Raw genomic sequence first — 19,868 nt, forward strand, 5'->3', positions numbered from 1 at the left:
TAACTTTCTTGTATAGTGCTTTGTTCTGCTTTAGATTCGATCTCTCAGTCCTTTCTTGTTTTACAGTTTTACTATTCTAGCCTTTATTAGGAACAAAGTATACCACAGCCTCTTCATTATTCATATTCTGTGAGCAATGTATCAGTTGCAGTCTCTGTATTACGGTATAGCAAACTCTTATGTTTTATGGTCTGAGCCTTGTCTTCTTGAAGCATATGCCTTGGTATTGTTACACCATTCCTGCCAAAGAAGGTGATCCTGATTCAGGTGCCTGAAAGAGAAAGGTTTCACCTGAATTCTGCAACATAGGAAAGCATGAGACTTTTGGTCATACTCCTTCTGCTTCTGTCTCTCTACGCTTGGACTACATACCTGTAAATATTTATTGTTTGTCCTATTTAGCACTACAGTCATATCACAGACACTCCAAATACTGTTTCTCTGCTTCTATTTTGATTCTTTTTTTTCCCTTCATACTTTGTCTTATTTGGACTACAGTAGCCTGTGTTCATGCAAAAACTGGATTTCTACTCCCCTGAATATCTTCTTTTCATGTCTAAAGAATGTGTAAATTTCATCAGACTAATTGCAGATAGGTTAGGTCAGAATCCTGAAAGAGGAATGCCAAGATTCATTGGATAGCAACATAGCAACCCTGTAATGGTCCAGTGAGGAGGGACATGAAATACAGAGATTAAAATTCCAGTCTCTAAATACCTTGGCACTGTCCCGTTCTCTAAGAAAGACATAGTCTTCTGATTGCCATGAATAACCTATCTTTTTCAGTTCAGTATGGTCTTCTTCATAAGACCTTGAGATGAAGTAGTACTGATATTTCTCTGATCCTGTCCTTTCTGTGGGCTGCCTTTCATTTTACAATTTCATGCTTCTGAAATGAGACACATCCTTCTTTAAAGAAAATGTATGTAGCTACAGTAATCTCTTAAGTCATTTAAACACATGACTCTTGTCCTCGAGGACATGCTTAAAAGGACATATCTTCACACTTCTGTAGGTCTTTGGGCTGAAAGAAGTTGTAAGCAGTTGTACCATAGAGTTTGTTGAAAAATATGTGAGTGAGAAACTCGCAGACTACCAACAGAGTGAAGAATTTGCATCAGAAGATGCAAATACAGATGTGTGTAATGTTTCCAGACAGAATGTCTGGAAATTCAATACAAAATATTGAATATTCCCTGAATAATAGAATTCATGGTTTCCGTTTCCCTTATTGCTTACTATTCAAGAAAAGTCCTATTTTACTTATTCAAAGAAGTGCATATTATATCAGCTTAAAATTCAGGGTGCTAAGTTCATTGTTTATTTCCAGAAGAGAATGAAAGCAGGTGATACTGAGTCAGATCCTAACATCCTGTCTTTGTGAGTGCCCACTCCAGGTGCATTCAACTTATGGGCAATGTGAGATGATAGAACAAAAGAAAAACCTGAGATCTTTCCCTTTTACACTCACCCAGCTATGTGAGGCTCAGGAACCATTTGTGTTCAAAGGCTTGAAACAGAATTTTTGTCTATGAATTTCTACCTTTAATTTTTAAAACATGTAAAGTTTGGGGGTTTTTTTGCCTTGTTTTTTTTTGTCAAAATTAGTACTTTATTTCTTTCTTAAATGTGTTTAGGTCCTGTTTCCAGACGTTCAATCTTGTTAAACTTCAGAGAAAATTGAGAACGTCAACGTTCCTATCACAGGATCAGACTTCTCAGATCCTGCTAATGCTCTTTGACTGTGCTTCAGAAGCTGAAGATCAGCTTCTTCAGAAGTGGAAACCTGGCAGATTTAAACTAGATTTATAATGTAATTTAGTTACAGTGAAATCATTAAAGTTCTGTATAGTAATTACGAGTGATTTCACGTACCAGCAATCTCTTTACAAAAGCTTTCAGGACGTGACTGTAGTATCTCCCTGTAGTTGCCTTCTCTCTCTTACACAATCTGTTGTCCTTTTTCCCTAGACACTTATCTGATGATTTTTAAGTAAAGGCATTTCTTCATTTTCAGGATCTTCCATGCCATTTAGTCTGACTCTTATAGATGGGAAGTATAAATTTCTTTTTCAAACAGAAGAAATTTGTTTCTGTAATCAGCTAGGAAATATCTTGGTGACAGCTCTTTGTTTATATTGTACACATATGCCCAAAACTATAAATACCTTTTCTCTGATCAATGTTTTGCTGTATAATATTGGATTATAAAAACTATAGTAGTGTATACCAAACTTATATAGATCAGGGTCTGTAAACTGATTATCACTAACCAAGCATACAAAATTTGAAAGGTAAGGTTGTTTCTTTCCCACTCTGTTGAAGTTGTTTTTTTCTGATAAGTAGAAAAGGAATTATAATACAGTTTCAGTAGTTTACCTCCTCAGAAAATTTGTCTGTAAAAGTAATAACTTTATCTCATCTCAGACATTGCTCGCTAGCATCCAAACAAAAAAAAACACCTAACTTGGTTTGTTTGGAGTAAAAAGACAAGGGGAAAAAAGAATCTTCATACAAGGATTAATTTCTCTGTGCGTACTTTTTGTTTAGATGCCATTTATAAATATCTTATTATAATTCGTTAAATTTTATGACAATTTATAAGATGCTTGATGACTGTAATTCATGCATTAAACATGCACATGTATTTTAACAATATTTGCATCTTGTAATGTGCTTTGTAACGACTTGTCATTGGCTCATCAGTTAAACATTTATTTTACAAATGGATTTAGTAATATGCTATTGTAATAAACTATAAAAAAGTTTTCCCACCTTGTAATATTTTCAGAGGGATGAATAATGCATGACAAATTCTACCTTCATTCAAAACATGACCTCTATTCTGATGAAATCTGATACATTGTCTGGATTTATGGTGATCACCGAATTGTATGAGGTATTGTCAGTCTGCCTTCTGATTAATTTTCCTAGTTGATAAATCTGAATTAATCTGTAAATAGCTGCAAAATAGTATAGGTGTTTTTCCTATTGTTTTATTTTTATTAACCTGATTCATTCACACTAGGTGTATCAACCCTTATCATGCTGTGATATAATTTTTGTTCAAATAATTTCTGGAAATTCAATTCAGTTCTGAAATTGGTTATCAAAATGGTGATTGTTCCCTTGCTGGCTGCCTAAGTTTGTCATATGTGTCTCTGAAGAGGCCTATGCTACTGTCACATCTAATCCTATGACCTGTGTAAAGCTGAAGAAAATATAATATTGGAAAAGTTTATACCGAGCTACTACACAATAAAAAAGTAGTTTTACTCTTTATTATTTTTTATTTTGGCTACCTTTGATTTTAAGTACTTTTTTTAACTGATTAAACTTTAGTCAAAAAAAAGTTTGCTTAAATAGCCACTGCCGTGAGAGTCAAATTAGTGCCTGTCTGACTTCCTGAAGCATCATGCTGACTTTTTCAACAGTTTTTTTAATATGGATGTTAGTATTAATGGTTCCCTGGCTGGTTTCTCTGTGTGTGAGAGCACGTGTGTAGATGGTAACAGTTTCATTCATTTTATTCCACAACAAGTGTTTTTATTCGATTTGAAGGGAAAGAAGGGTATTTGAAGGTTGGTTGGTTAGGTAGGATATAAAGTATTATAGAGATGTCCGTACATCTGATGATAGAATGAAATGATTGAGGATTTCATGACTATTCTTTGTTTATTACCTTCCCATACCTGAAAACCAAAGTGGATGGCAGTTTTACGTTTGCTGTTCACCTGAATTAAGTTTTAGGGCATCATACCAATCTGATGTAATCTGAATGTGTGAAGTCAATACAGAGTAGTCTAGTTTTACTTCTATTTAACATAAATACAAATGACTACTTCAGGTGCATTCTAAGGGGAAGTCAAGGTTAGATAATTAGTCTCTTGGAAGGAGGCTTTATTTCACCAGACAACAGATGGTTACACCTTGTCTCTGCCTTCACCTTAATAGTCCAGGCTCAAGAGCCTTTTGTCACCATTCATATTCAAGGCACTTTTAGTCCCTGCGTTGTTGTCAACACATAGTCAACACACTTTTAAGAGACAGTTTATCCAGTCTGATTTAGACATCTCATTAGGATTTAGTGAATTGTGCCACAGAAATGCCTTTTTTTTTTCTCCTGTCTGAGGTAACCTTAGATGACTAGCTCGGATTTAGGTGTCTATAGTGTAGACTTTTTGCATCCGGTAGAGTGATCTACCCCCAGTCCCAGTTCTGTTTTTCTTTCTTTTTCTTTTCCTTCTAAATAAATTACAGCTTATGAAATGAGCCAGGCTTATTGTCAATAGAGCTTTACCCCTTTACACACTGAGCGTATTAAGCTACATTCTACATAGTCAAACACAATCTGTTTAGATTGCATAAATTCTGTTATGGAAGTCTCTCTTCTCATGGAAAGAACAATTAATTCCATTTCAGCTTGCTATTTTGTTTTTAGTGTTTCTTATTAGGAGAAGGCAAACAACTAGTTCCAATTAGGGTATGGTGTTCTGTTCATGAAGACTAGGAGATGATACTCATTCTACGTTGCTTGCAGGTATTCAAGAAACTTCAGACTAGTCATTTAAGTACCAAAATGGGTTTGGTAAAGGTGAATTATTTAATCTTCTATGACAAACACTTTAGCCATCACCTCTCCCATTCTTTTAAGATGCTTTCATAATTTGAACAACATTTGCTTATTTTTTTCTTTTAAAAATCTGAAACGCAATAGTCATCTTTTTGTAGGAAGACTTTACCTTTTTTTCCCTCGGTGTTCATTTTTGTTACAATAATGTTGTCTTCCTTACTGGTCTTTCAAATGATGAGTTTTACTGTGTTGTTTAGTAGGAGAATGGTGACTTGTAGAGTTAATTTTATGAAAATGTTTCTAATGTGTAACAATTTCACTGGATTTCTTAGTTTTAAATGTGCACTCTATTTCTTCAAATACATCAAAACGATGCCGTATCCTGGTAGTTTCTTAGTTCTCATCTGTTATATTTATATTATCATGCGTTATAAAACACATTATAGATGCGCAAGAAATGCAGTAAACATCTGTATTATGTGCTGGGAGTTTCTTTTCTTAAGTTTGCTCAGAAAGCACAAGAGATTCCATCCTTCACAGTGTTTCTTGGTGACTTGTAATTCTTTCACATATATTGAATATGTATGATATATGTGCTTTTGTTTTTACTTGGCTGCTTCAAGATTTCTGTAGTCCAGATTCATTGCATTCCTTGTGTTTCTGGAATTGCTCTCTTTGTTTCAGATAAAAGCCTTTAAGACACATTCTAGAAATCTGTTTTTTCCACATTGCATGTGTCTGTTTAGACATGCACAAACATGAGTGTGTATTTACATAGGCAAATATCATATGCAATCCTAGTAAAGGAAATTAACTGCAGGGCTGTTCCTCATGCACTTTTCTCAACTGAACTTTACTAGTCTCTTCCCTTCTGTCATTCAAAATCTCTGCTGTTAGCACTAATTTCCCAAGGTATTATTTTCTGTTTTCTTCCTTTTTTCCCTTTTGCATGTCAGTTCTTTTCCCCAAAGCACAGTGACTCGTCCAGGAGAGAGAATGTTTGATCCAAATTAGCCACAGTACCTTCCCACTTATTGAAGCCAACAGTAGAGTGTTTATATCACGGGTTAAGAAAAAATAGACTCTATCTGCCTAGTAGATCACACCCTTGATTTAAGCCCTGGGAAGTTAAGATGCAGTAGCTTTTCAAACTACAGCAGCTCAATGCATACAAAAATAATATTAAAGTTATTTTGGTATTTCTAAGATGTAAAAGTTATCAGACTCCCTCAGAGGTACACAACTAGAAAGGCAAAAAAGCTCTGTGATGCATTTTAATAGAGTTCTGAAGATTTTTAAGCTAGCTTTTCTTTTATATAATTCACATTTCCTACATACATGGTGATGTGATGTTGTATAAAGGTTTTATTCTAGCGTTGTTTGGGAGAACCTGCGTAAATCACATATGGTTTCACCATTTGTGAATAATGCAGCAACTCCAAACTCATGCCAATGAAACCATCATACTATCATATCATGTGCTGTATATAACATACATACACACTTATAATGAGGTAGAAGATGATACTGAAAATCTCTTCCCTCCAGGCTTGAAAAATGACCAAAAAAGTAGAGGTCGCTTTTTGTGCCTTGGGAAAAAATAGATCAAGAAATTAAAACTCCAATCAATACCTATAACCTTAAAATGTATTTTGATGTGCTGCAGCTTCAGTTACCCTCAGCTGAAGCTTCTCTATTTTAGCTTACAGGGTCTTGTGACCTCAGCCCATAGCAGAGTTTCAACAGTAGTAGCGACAGACATCTTGGATAAATGTAAGTGAAATTTTTCCTCATTTCTATAGTTTCTCTCCCTCACATTCACTTTTGGAGTTTTGTTTTTCACTTAGGATGTAGACAGTATTCCTGACAACACTTCTGCTGTCTGCCAAGTAGTATGATTGACACAAAGTAGCAGTAAAGCAACTAAGTGCCTTTTAAATGTCAGGTATCAGACTCATCCTGTGCTTTTGAAATGCCAGTGTGATGGCCGTGCAAACTTTATTTTTACCCACAGATAGCTTGACAGTAATTTTCATTATCAACCACCATTAATCTGCAAAGAGAGAAATAATACAAAAAGACTTTGGCCATATAATCTTGTTTTAGCTAACTCTAAGGATGAAATCTAGGAGAATTCAGAAAATATTTTTCTAAGAAAAAGTTTGCCTTCTTCAATCAGCTTTACCATTTCAGTTCTGCTTCTGGTAGGATTGTAGTAATCCATTCTCAAACTTATCTGTGCATTCACTAACAATTGTATAAATCTGGGATGGAGCTGGAAAAGGATATGCTTTCGTACGTACTGCCTGTGTAACGATGTAGAAGTATGAAAAAAAGAATGAAGAGCATCTGCCCACTGTTGGTTTCAGAGGAATACCAAATGCAAATAGCAGATGCTAATAAAGTCAGTGCTTTTTCAACAGTTGTCACAGTGTTGTAATGGTGGCTACTCTATCACCCTAATACAAACAGAAGAAAATAGAAATATACTTATTCTTCCAGAAAATCCTGTCCTGTATGCTGGTAGTTTTAAGAAGCTGGCATTTAGTAGTAATATACAAAAGATACCTGGACTTAGGCCTTGTTTGGTGTTAAGTCCCAAATTGGCCTTTGTCTCAATTCACCATTTTTGAATAGTGTGGCACCCTTGATCTGTTAAACCACCACGCTACCCCTCCATCTCATATTTGTCCATACACATAAACTTATATGTAACATACAGACAGAAGTCCAAGTTTTTATTTATGTGTATAGGCTGTAGTTGCACAGTGGCACTGCAGCTACAATAGTACCTTTTTATGGTTGTTCAAATGTGGCTTTTTCTCTTCATGTGGTTTCATAGGATATATCCGTCATGAATTATATTAAATAAAAGGCAGCACGTATGCAGAACTGAAACTGCCACCATCCATCCGTCTTGCAAACATGTCATTCAAAAATAGATAAAGGACAGTCTTGGTGTTTTACCTGCAGACTTATAGTCAGCTTAAAAAGTCATTAGAATTCATGTCTTCTTGCAACTGTGTGGTTATTTAATATCTCCATAATGGATGTGAGACCAAATCATATACAGCAGGGTGTAGAGACTGTGAGAGTAGAAGAACATGTATTGAAACCAGCTTGTGATTATCTCTGTGTCTGAAACTTTGGCATGCCGTGTAGGTGGGAGTGGGCATTGTTATCAGCTACACACAGAAATCAAGTAGTAAAAGAAATTGCATGGCCAGGCTTTATTCTTTGTGACTAAAACTATATGAATGAAAAAAAGTTGTAAAAAATGTTAGCTTGGCTACCAGTTACAAAGCAGGAATGTACCAAGTCACGAAGAATAATTCCTAAAATTTCTCTGAGAAAACAGGTTTAGTTGAAATGCCATGCAAGCCTTGAGGACCAATGTCCTCAAGGGTAAAGTTGTTCTGTAATAATTGCCATAAATGTTCATTTAATTTGAAAAGAAACAGTGTTCTTAAATTTGTCATTGTAAGGCTGAGTTAAAGAACGACCTTTGAAACCACTGTCAATAGGAAGTATGTATAGATTGTGAATGTGTGTGAGTGTAAAATAAAAGATCGGTTTGTGAGGAATTTTCGTAAAATCAGCGCTATAATGACAGCAGTTTCAAACCCAGCCACACCTTGATGCTTATCAAATACCTTTTATTTTTTAGAAGTCACATATGCCAACGTGAATTCATTGCCACTACAAGCTCAGTCCTGTGTTTGTTATCTTTTTGACACTGTAGTATATGTGACATCTGTCCCATTAAGTGATGTGATCCTTCTATACAAGAACGATCCCCTGCTTTGATAACTGTCTCAGTCTTGTAACAACATCAAGATTATTGAATTAATAGAATGATAATGTGATTCCATACATCTTGTTAAAACAATATTCCCTTGATAATGGATTGTTAAAGTGTGTTTTATTTCCTGTTTTAATGATTTTTTTTAACTCTTCTATGCATATTTGAACTGAAGAGACAGACAAAAATTAAGAGAATGTGTTTATGTATGTCAAACTTTGTTTTGTTAGTAGAATACGTAGCACTTTTAACATTTTGTAGGTACATATAGTATGTAAAATATGCATATATAGGTACGTATATATGTATAAGTGCAACATTGGGGCCTACATATATATCATCATTTAGCACTTAATTATGTTAAACAAGGACTTTTAAACACATTGGGTAAAAAAAAGTGAAGATATGTTATAGAAAGTGTGGTAGAGCATGCTTAGAGGTTGTACAGTATGAAAAGCTTGCTATAAAATGGTTTAAGAGACTCAAAAGCCAGATGCTCACAAATTCAGCCTGCTAAGCCTTTTGGCCAAATAGATATAACATTACGTACTTTATATGTGATACAGACTCCTGGGAATTTCAGTTTCCTTTTTTATGTCACGTTGTCATGTTTCCCAGAGTCTAGCTAGTGCAGGAGGCAATTGTGCTCCTTAGTGAAAAGTACAAACTAGCTGTGACAATTTTATAGAGATGCTGAAGTAACAAAGGTACTGGTGATGTTGCAGTCATAAATATAGTTAGATTATTCTTGTGGTTCCTTATAGCTGTCTTTACATTCTTAATGCATAAAAAGCAGAGAAATGTTAGACACTTAATAAAGAACTGAAGTCCATCCACACATTACCTAAAAAAATGCAAATGTAAATTTTATTCAGCCTGAGATCTCCTTCCTTTTAATGTCCCATGCACTGTGAAGTCTAGACTGTTGGAGTGAGTTGGGGGTGGTGGAGATGTTTTTTTCCAAGATTGGTGCACCCAGATTTCCCACTGGGTTTGTTTCCAAAATCCAGGCATTGTGCACCTACAAAGTAACAGAGAGGTTATGATTGTTCATTGCTCAGTGCCTTTGCAAATTAGGGGATGCACTTTGATTTAGTTCAGAATCCATTCATTTAAAAAATTACTTCTGGATGTCTTACATTTAGCAACTTAGCGAGAGTGTGGCTTTAGATGTTTTTATGAGTTTGCTGTTCAGAAACTCTTAATAATGACTGGGTCATTGCTGCTGACTAGAAAAATATAGACATATATATACGTTTTTAGGCAGCCTCTAAAGCTTTGTTCTTTCTCCAAGCAAAGTTAAATAGTCAGCTTAAGCCTCTTGAGCAACTACATAAAAAAGAAGATGCCAATAATGTATCAACTTCTCTATTACCTGGGTGTCCTATCTGGATAATCCTTCCATATATAAATCATGCTCTAATTTCCTTCTCTTTGTTAGCATGGTTTGATAATCGGGTAGTATTCATAAAGTTTGTTGGTAAAATAAAGGTAGCTGTCATTAACAACTTACTAGTAATAAACCCCAACTGCTCTTTTTAATTGATTCAGCTCTTCAGATCTCTCCTTTTCTTCTCCTTAAATCTTTTTTTTTCCTAGCCCTTGTTGTGACTTGTAACTGAATCAGAATGCCAGAAATTTAGAAAACTCTTCAAATGAAATACACTGAGTTTTCTTTACCAATTTGGTACAATGGTATTTATGGCCTCTGTAAAGTTTGCCACGGTTGTGAATAGGAACTATCTCACTGGGAAGAATAAAAAATTCAGAGAAAATCGTGAAATATTTTGGCAGTAGCAACACAATTGATCCACCATTGACTATTTCATTAGAGCCTCATTAAATATTCAATTTACAAAATTTTTAATTATGTCTTTTAAGTACCAAAATGCTCTGAAGTTTATTACTTTAGTTTTGTATCAAGAAAAGATCTTGAGGATGCTGAAACATTCATACAGTTTCGAAACAACATTCTTAAAATTAATTTGTCAAAATACATCATGTCAAAATCAGGTTTAACAGAAAGCAAAATTTTCATTTTGAAATTTCCTTCACTAACATTTTTATATATAAAATAATATGTAATTTTTACAAATATATATATTGTAAAAAATTATTTTTAAAAGAACTGGATTACTCTTAGGCAATATTTTCAACTCTACAGAATTGCTTGTGAAGAAGTTCCTTTTCACACTGTTGTTTATTGCTCAATGTTTATATTTCAGAACTGGATTGATTTTCTGCAGATTTAATTTAGCAGTGAGTACCGGTGTCCTCATACAGACTTGAAGAGCTCTGGAGAAATGTAAAAGTTGGTACATCTTTTTCTTAGGAGTACTGTGAACAGTTTATGTGCATGAACTGTAGTAGTGTCTTCTGCCAAAAGGATGATATCTTAGGTCATACAGTATGTAAATTAATACTTCTGGACTTTGGTAAGCCCAGGTTTTGCAGCACCCTTCATGCCCTCGGGCAATTCTAGGGGCAGTTGGTGTTGCTGTCAGACTTGAGGGCAAATGCTGAGTTCATATTGGTACTGTCTTCAGAGTCAGGTTCGGTATTTCAGTACAAAGACGCATTTTCTTATGTGCCTAAGATATAGTCAAGCATACAATAGTTGATGAAGTTTTAATTAATATGGCAAGAATTCAGTAAGAGGGTAGTAAAAAGCATTTAGCTTTACCACTATATAATACTCACTTTGTCAGTAAATAGTATTATTTTTTCATCATTAATTATATCTTAGCAAAACATTAACAAAATTTTATACTTGTAAGTACACATTTACAAATAATAAATGGTTTTAATCAATGCAAAGGAGGTTTGTGTAAAATGTCCAATAACTTTTAGAAAATAAGAAAAGGAAGAAAAGGCTGGAATAGGCTGCTGGGGGTGGTGTGGCATCTCCCTTGCTTAAAGTTTGAAAAAAATATTTTAGACAAATGTCTGTTAGAAACAAAACAATTTAGTCTGCTTTTGAAGAGAGGGATGGGGTAGCTCACTTGCCAAGGTTTCTTCTTTTTGTTCTGTGATTTGCATAATGACTTTTTGACAAGGAGTACTTCTATTTTAGCTTATTTCTTTTAATGAAATTATTTGAAATTAGATTGCTAATCAGTGGTTACAGCAATTATGTTGATGTTTATATTTAGTGAACATCAGTTTGTGAGGTTTATATGAGTAATTCTGATAGTATGACAAAGTAGCTAGATCTGTTACTCTTAGAATGAGTGTCTGAATTCTATTAAGATAATCACTGGGTAGTTTCTAAAACCAAATGAAAGTGAGAGGCAAACAGAAGTTCGTACAGAAGATACTTTTTAAAAGATGGCTGTGGCTCAGGTCTTGAAGAAAGTTCTGTGCTTTTTTCAAATTTACACTGTGATGTAAGTAATAGTGAACTCATAGGATCAAAGCTCTGTGACTAATTAAGTATGTGTCTAGAGAGCCAAACAAAACCAAACTCCTATGAATCTAAAATTTTCAGTGGAACGGTGCTTTGAAGACCTTTGGAAAGAACTGCTTTATTAAACAGTAGGCACTTCTATGAAAAGAAATTTTGAACAATGCATTTAAAAAAATAAGGACTTAAAGGCTTGTTACTTTCAAAATTAATGAAGGTGTTTCTCTGAAGCCTAAAGAGTAATGGGGTCGAATTCCTCCCCTGTCATCCTGGGAGTAGGGAGAAGAGCCAGCTGTCAGGCAGGAGCTGAGGGAGCCATTGGCATTCACTAGCTAGAGTGCCAGTATTGATCCAAAGTGGAACAGTTGAGAGTGAAGAATGTTTCTGGAGCCTGCTGGTTAACTGGCACTCTTGACAAGTGAGACTCTTGAATGTAGGTCCCCACTGTGGTTTCAGCCCTGTCTAGGTTCTCCTCATTCACTGGGGGAAGGGGATGTGGGAGATGACCCTGGCCACTGCAATCTTTAAATGAAAGACATTAAACCCCACTTTTGTGTCTTTTCGAAGGATTCAACAATTTCACTTTAAGAACTGTCAAAATATTTTCTTTTATTCTTATCTCTTTCTCAGAAGTGGTTTTTTTTTTTAGCAATATGCATTTTGTATGGTTTGCATTAATTTAAATTTAGGCTATTGTTTCATACGGCGCTTGGCTTGAAGTGTGCTGCTTCTGTTTCTGATTAAAATGACTTGTGAGCCCAAAAAGTTTTTTGTCTCTTGGTAGGTCTATTAAAGCTCTTCATTTCCCTACAAGCATTGCATCTTTAGAAGTTTAAAAATATGCATTCTGTTTCGTTGTGCTGGGAGTGCTATATATGATTTTTCTGACAAGCAGCCTCTGATATCTAATAAATCACAGTTCTGATCTTCTTTTGAAAAGATAAATAACACTTTTATTTTGTAAATGTGTAGTGACATCCGTAACAAAAATACATTATTCAAGAAATATCAACAATATTTTAAGGTAAATTAATGAAGATATGTTCAAACATAGCAATAATCAAACTATTATCTCTGTACAAGACAGAAGAAAATATGTTGTTAGGTGCTGCGCTGTTTTTGTGGTTCCTCTTGAGAATGAGTTAGCTAAAATTAAGGTGCCCTGCCAGCTTTTTTAAGATCCATGCTTAAAAATGACTAATTTTACAGCATGTATGTTCTGTTTACATGCCTGTCAGTTTTAAAGAGCCTTTTATATGCAAATGCATGATGACAGTTCTATATTCTGGGTCGTTTCTTCACTGGAGTTTTTCATGCTATCGGAATAATCCCTTAACAGATATTTATAGGGTTTTTAGTGTTATTTTGACAAATCAGACATTGTTATAAAAATGATAAAAGAAAGTAATTTTAATACTTTTTGCACTGTAAGTTCTAAACTTTTTAAAAATTATGTATGTTTCTTAGCTCTGCTTTAGTAAAACTTTTACAGAAAGGTCTTTATGCTTCTATTTTTTTATGGTAAGAAAAATCTTTACTTGTAACTTGCTTCTAAATAAGTGTAACACAAAAGATGCATTTTTATTTCTCCTTTTGTCATTTCATTGTATCTACCTATACCAAGTTGTGTCCTCCAATGAGTTAATTCATTAATATGATATGCTCTACCAGTACTAAAATTAGCTGCCATTGGAGGTGATAGATTGTTTTGCCATAATTTTCAATATAAACAAACTCAGGTTTATGGTCTATAATTTTTGTAGTTTGGAAAAGTTGTTGCCTTACCATGGCCGATGTGTTCACAAACTGACAAGCTGGGAGGATTTCAGCTGTACTGTCCATGGCAATGCGTTCATAGCAGTGGCGAAAGACAGCGCTCTGCGATTTCTAAAGAAAACTGTAAATTTGCCTCATCTCTAGGTAATGCTTCATATTTTCATAATAAGCCTAGGCATTAATTTAGACTAAAAACAGAGACTGAGAAAACAAAATACAGTATTTCCATAGTCTTGAGCAACAAAAAAGTCACTGGGAGGTGACAAAGAGAAACAGTGAAAGGACAAAGACAGTCACCTGTGTCTAATGAAGGAGATGACATTTCAGTAAATGGAAGGTGCTTTAATATATACTGTGCTTTGGGAGCCTCCCAAGACTGCTACTGGAATTGTGTTTGGGGAAAGCAGCAGCGTATTGAAGAAATTGCTGCTTTGAGCTGTACTGTGAGAGTGGCAGTGGGGACTGGCTACAAGCTGGCTGAAAGTCACTAGGCTAGCAGAAACTTCCAAAGGATACAGGCTGCTGAAGCGGTGGGCAGCTTTCAGATATCTTCTTGATAGGTGTTAAACTGCATTTACTCCACTTTCTTTGCAAGTTTTTGATATTCTTTTCAGGATGTCTTTGTCTTATCGGAATTACTGGTGTGAATATTCTGTTTCAGAGTGACACATAGTACAGAGGACAGTTTTTCTACCACTATCACCCAGGGATCCTGCGACCTTTCAAATGAACTATCAAAAAGTCCAGTTTCATCTTGCCTAACCTAAGCTTTTAACTTTAGATACCCCTGTTAGAAGCAGAGTCAGTTCTCCTGATCTCCATAGGCATTTTTCTCATTTAGATGATACTACGACATTTCCTTACTAAAGTTAACCAAAAGACTGAGTTATTGTTCTATTATTCATAGAATCATAGAATGATTTGAGTTGGAAGGGACCATAAAGATCATGCAATTCCAACCCCCCTGACATGGGTAGGAACACCTCCCACTATATCAAGCTGCTCAAAGCCTCATCCAGCCTGGCCTTGAACACTTCGACAGAGGGACTATCTATCCCTGGGAAAACTTTTCCAGTGCCTCACGTCCCTCATTGTGAAGAATCACCTCCTTATGTCTAGTCTAAATCTTACCCTCTCCAATTTAGAGCCATTCCCCGTAGTCCTATCACTACATGCCTTGTAAAAAATCCCTCCCCAGCTTTCTTGTAGCCCCATTTAGGTACTGGAAGGTCACTATAAGGTCTCCTCGGAACGTTCTCTTCTCCAGGCTGAACAACTGCAATTCTCTCAGCCTGTCCTTGTATGGGAGGTGCTCCAGCCCTCTGAGCATCTTTGTAGCCCTCCTTTGGAGTCATTCCAACAGTTCCATATCCTTCTTATGATGAGGATTCCAGAACTGACACAATACTCCAGGTGGGGTCTCATGGGAGCGGAGAAGAGGGGCAGAATCACCTCCCTGGACCTGCTGATCACGCTTCTTTTGATGCAGCCCAGGATACAGTTGGCCTTCTGGGCTGCCAGCGCACATTGCCAGCTCGTGCCAAGCTTCTCATCTATCAGCACTGCTTGATAAGTTGCATTCTGCACCATGCAGCTTTGTAATAACATTTATAACAGGGCAGCTGCAACAATGACATGGAGCCTGGCTCTTATTTTATTTATATCGATGTCTGCTGGGATTGTACTGTTGACTTTGATGCCCTTTTGGTACACTGTTTACATGGGCATAAAGAAGGGAAGAATCTGCTCAAAATTAATCACAGTATATGCATGGGAACAGATTGTCAGTATTCCACTGCTATAGATGCAGCAAACTAGAGGTCAGAAAAGGAGTGCAGGGGACTAAGACACCAGAGTGCCACAGCGCACAAAACCCCGTCAACATACACAGATTTGGAAGTCCAGGACTTATACGTACATGCCTAAGTGGGACTCGGGTTTGGTGATCATTTAGCTTTGAAAATTATACTTCACAGATGTAGGAAATCAGGCAGGGAAGGGAAGAGACCAGCATGGCTGAGTCGAGATCTGTTGGTGAAACTCAAGAACAAGAGGAATCTGCATAGGCAGTGCAAACAGGGACAGGGAACCTGGGAATTGTATAGGGACACTGCCTGGTTGTGTAGGGATGGGGTCAGGAAGGCCAAGGCGCAGCTGGAGCTGAAATTGGCAAGAGAAGTGAAGACTAAGAAGAAGAGATTCTACAGGTGTGTCAGTCGGAAAAGGAAGGTTAAGGAAAGCGTACCCCACTGATGGATGGAAACGGTGACCTCGTATAAACAAACGAGGAGAAGGCTGAGGTACTCACCAAAGTTTTTGCCTCAGTCTTTGCTGACAACCACTCTCCTCACCCCTCCTGGGTCAATGGGCAACAATGTGGGGACCACAGGGGTAAAGCTACTCCCACTCTAGGGGGGAATCAGGTTAGTGACCACCAGAGGAACCTGAACATATATAAGTCTGTGGGACTTGATGAAATGCATTCCAGAGTCCTGAGGGACCTGGCTGATGTGGTGGCCAAGCCACTCTCCATGATATTTGAACAGTTATGGCAGTCAGGAGAAGTGACTGGAAGGAGTGTAACATTGTCCTCATTTTTAAAAAGGGCAGAGAAGATGACCCTGGGAACTACCAACCTGTCAGCCTCACCCCTGTGCCTGGGAAGATCATGGAACAGATTCTCCTAGAAGCTATACTAAAGCACGTCGGGGAGGTAATTAATTAGTGACAGTGAGCATGGCTTCACCAAGGGCAAGTCCTGTCTGATCAACCTATTGGCTTTCTATGATGGTGTAACCACAGCAGTGGACATGGGAAAAGCAGTGGATGTGATCTATCTGGACTTCTATAAAGCCTTTGACATGGTCCCCCACAACATCCTTCTCTCTAAGTTGGAGAGATATGGATTTGATGGATGGACTGTTCAATGGATAAGATATTGGTTGGATGGTCATATTCAGAGAATAGTGGTCAACGGCTCGATGTCCAGATGGAGATCTGTGACAAGTGGTGTCCCTCAGGGGTCTGTTCTGAGATCAGAGCTGTTTAATCTCTATATCAATGATACAGACAGTGAGATCCAGTGCACCCTCAGCAAGTTTGCAGATGACACCAAGTGGAGTGGTGTGGTTGCTACGCTGGAATGAGAGTGTCATCCAGAGGGACCTGGACAAGCTGGAGAAGTGGGCCTGTGTGAATCTCATGAGGTTTAACAAGGCCAGTGCAAGGACCTATAGCTGGGTCAGGGCAATCTGCATTTTCAATAAAGGATGGGGGATGATGTGGTTGAGAACAGCCCTGTGGAGGAGGACTTGTGGGTGCTGACTGATGAGAAGCTCAACATGAGCCTGCAGTGTGTGCTCATAGCCCAGAAGGCCAACCTTATCCTGGGCTGCATCCAAAGAAGCGTGATCAGCAGGTCAAGGGAGGTGATTCTGCCCCCCTGTTCCTCTCCTGTGAGACCCCACCTGGAGCACTGTGTCCAGTTCAGGAATCCTTACCATAAGAAGGATATGGAACTGTTGGAACGGGTCCAGAGGAGGGCTACAATCTTTGTAGATGCTCAGAGGGCTGGAGCACCTCCCATACGAGGACAGGCTGAGAGTTGCGGTTGTTCAGCCTGGAGAAGAGAAGGATTCAAGGAGACCTTATAATGACCTTCCAGTACCTGAAAGAGGCCTACAAGAAAGCTGGAGATGGACTTTTTACATGGCATGTAGTGATAGGACTACGGGTAATGGCTCTAAATTGGAGAGGGTAAGATTCAAACTAGACATAAGGAGGAAATTCTTCACAATGAGAGCAGTGAGGCAGTAAGAAAGTTTGCCCTGGTAAGTTGTAGATAGCCCCTCTGTCGAAGTGTTCAAGGCCAGGTTGGATGAGGCCTTGAAAGCTTGATCTAGTAGGAGCTGTCTCTGCCCATGTCAGGGGGGTTGGAATTGGGTGATTTTTATGGTCCCTTCCAACTCAAACCATTTTATGATTCTATGATCATGTATGTTCAAATAATCACTATCTCCATAATTACAAGAAAGACCCTGATTCTCCAGTTTTTGGCACCAGGAGAAATGCTTCCTTTCGGTCACCTGAGGTTCCCTGGCGAGTTAGTAAAAAGTGAGGAATACATTCCAAGTCAAGATTTCAAATACTGAAGATGTGGTTCGGCTGAATTATTTTCTGTCGTGTCTCTTTTTGTGCTTTCTGATTTGAAGACTTGTCTTTGGGAAAGTGGCGTTGCTTCCATTTTATGTTTACAAGGATTATTTCACACTCTTCTGCTTTAAGCTGGAAAAAGGCAATGGAATAGTTGTTCTGCTGACCTAAGAAAAATATTTCTCTTGGCTAATTTTCATGTCCCCTTAAAACAGAAACTCTTAGAGTGGGTCAGAGCAATTATCCACTTCTTGAAGACCTAGGAATACAGATGAGAGCCTTCAGCCTGTCACATATCTTCCAGGATAACAAAAATGCAAATGCAGAAAATTTTAAGGTCGTGGTAATTGAGGTGTCTTGGAATGGGGTTTGATTTCGGCATGTGGAGGAGGAATATTTCAGCTGGCTTGGATACATTTTCTTGGAAATATAGGGTATCAAATCGCTTTGTGCTAGTGTTGGTTTTTATTTTTTAAAAAAAAACAATGGAAACCGAAGTCAGCCAAGGTCAGCAGTTCTCCTGAAATTTTCTACAGCTTTCTTGTGTGTATTGAGAATTGAAACACAGCAACACTAAAATTATCCTGTCATTTAGAACAGTATACTAATTTTCTCAAGCGGTTTATGTAAGAGTAATACAACATTTTAATTTATACCTATTTATGTATAGACTAAGAATTATCTGTAGGTAATACAGGACTGGTTTGAAAGTATACAAGGCATCTCAAACAATACCACTTCAATAATAATATTGGTGGCTCTGAATGGCTACGCATAGTTGGTTCTCTGCTTCGTCACTTCTGTGGGGTTCATCATACACCAATGTTTTGTTCCATTTTGAAAAGGAAATGAATTATTCTCATCACTGAATGTTCTTACATGCCTACGTCAAGAGGTTCTTTGTGTGATTCATGGAAACTTGCACACACAACAATTCAAAATTCAGAACAGAGCTCAATTTATTCTGTCTGAATTGCCATCTAGAGGAGCTTCTCTCTTTCTCTCTTAATTGTATAAATACTATATAGGTGCTCCTCCTAATTTAAACTTTAGAAGTTACAAGCTATGATTGTTCATTATGATGGTAAATATTTACAAGAACTGTAGCTCATTAGAAACTGCACTGAAACTTGGAATATTACTTGCCATCAAATAGTTTCAGCTGACGATAATTCCTGATTGTTATCGACCTGGGGCAAATTTGTACCATTGCCCTAGAGCTTCATATCCCATAACTCACATTTCAAATCCATAAAGCTTTAGGTAATGCTTGTTCTTGAAACACTTTAAAACTAGGAAATAAGTTTAAATTTCTTATTTAGTTCTTATTCCTATATGCTGTATACATGAATGAGATATAACTTTTCATATACCTGACATTTGCTTGTGCAGGGTTGTTAGAGGTGAAAAAGGCAGAATATCTTGAACACAACTAGCACGTTTTAACATGTGAAATACAACATAGAGGTATGTTAGTAGTCTTTGATCTTCTTGCTTATCCAGTTCAGATTTCAGGTTTCCGTCATTTGTGTCATTCCGTCATATGTTCATTACTGCTTTTCCATGGAAAAAGTGAGATAGTTCGGGTGAGTTGTGTTCTTTCCAAGGAATCTTACTGCATCTAAGACTTTTAAGTGCAATTTGCTGTAAAGCACTAGGTATGAGCACAGAATTTGAAATCCATTACTCTGCACCGATCAGGTTTATCCTGAGGAACCTTTATGTACACTGACCATGGCTTGAAAAATGATATCACAAAATCAGAATGTTTTTTCAGTCAGTGATAGTATTATATTCAGTGTAGCAGGAAATGGTTTTGCATGACAGTACACATGTAAATGTCAATGCATATGTCATTTACAGTGTATCCGGGTGTTCTGTGAGATTCACAATGATCACATTGGAGAAAACTGTCTGTGTTACACTAAATAAAATGTGCTTAGTAAAAATTGCTAGCAATTTTTTTCTAGACATGTAATGACATGGTAAGAATACAAAACAAAACCACCAGAAACAAACCATTTCTCAGGCAGTAATATCTACAGGACAAGTGATCTAAATTGCTGGAACAGTAACAGTTCATCACTGAGCTGCAAAAGAACTTGAAATATAACCTAAAGGCAAGTGAAATACTGATTTCAAGCTTTGAAATAACGGCAACA

General features: G+C 37.0%; 1 protein-coding gene across 14 annotated transcripts in view; it reads left to right on the top strand.

Annotated features, from left to right (window-relative positions):
* FOXP2 (forkhead box P2) overlaps nt 1-19,868 on the top strand; it is a 417,066-nt gene that overhangs the window by 324,018 nt on the left and 73,180 nt on the right. The window contains exon 2 of one of the 14 annotated variants that reach the window (XM_054072273.1): nt 6,276-6,346. The exons of the other annotated variants lie outside the window; for them this stretch is intronic. The gene's annotated coding sequence lies outside the window, so the exon portion shown is untranslated. The remainder of the gene's footprint in view (nt 1-6,275; nt 6,347-19,868) is intronic. 14 annotated transcript variants of the gene reach the window in all.

Source organism: Cuculus canorus, chromosome 1, assembly GCF_017976375.1.
Source record: "Cuculus canorus isolate bCucCan1 chromosome 1, bCucCan1.pri, whole genome shotgun sequence".
In the NCBI taxonomy this organism is placed as follows: domain Eukaryota; kingdom Metazoa; phylum Chordata; class Aves; order Cuculiformes; family Cuculidae; genus Cuculus; species Cuculus canorus.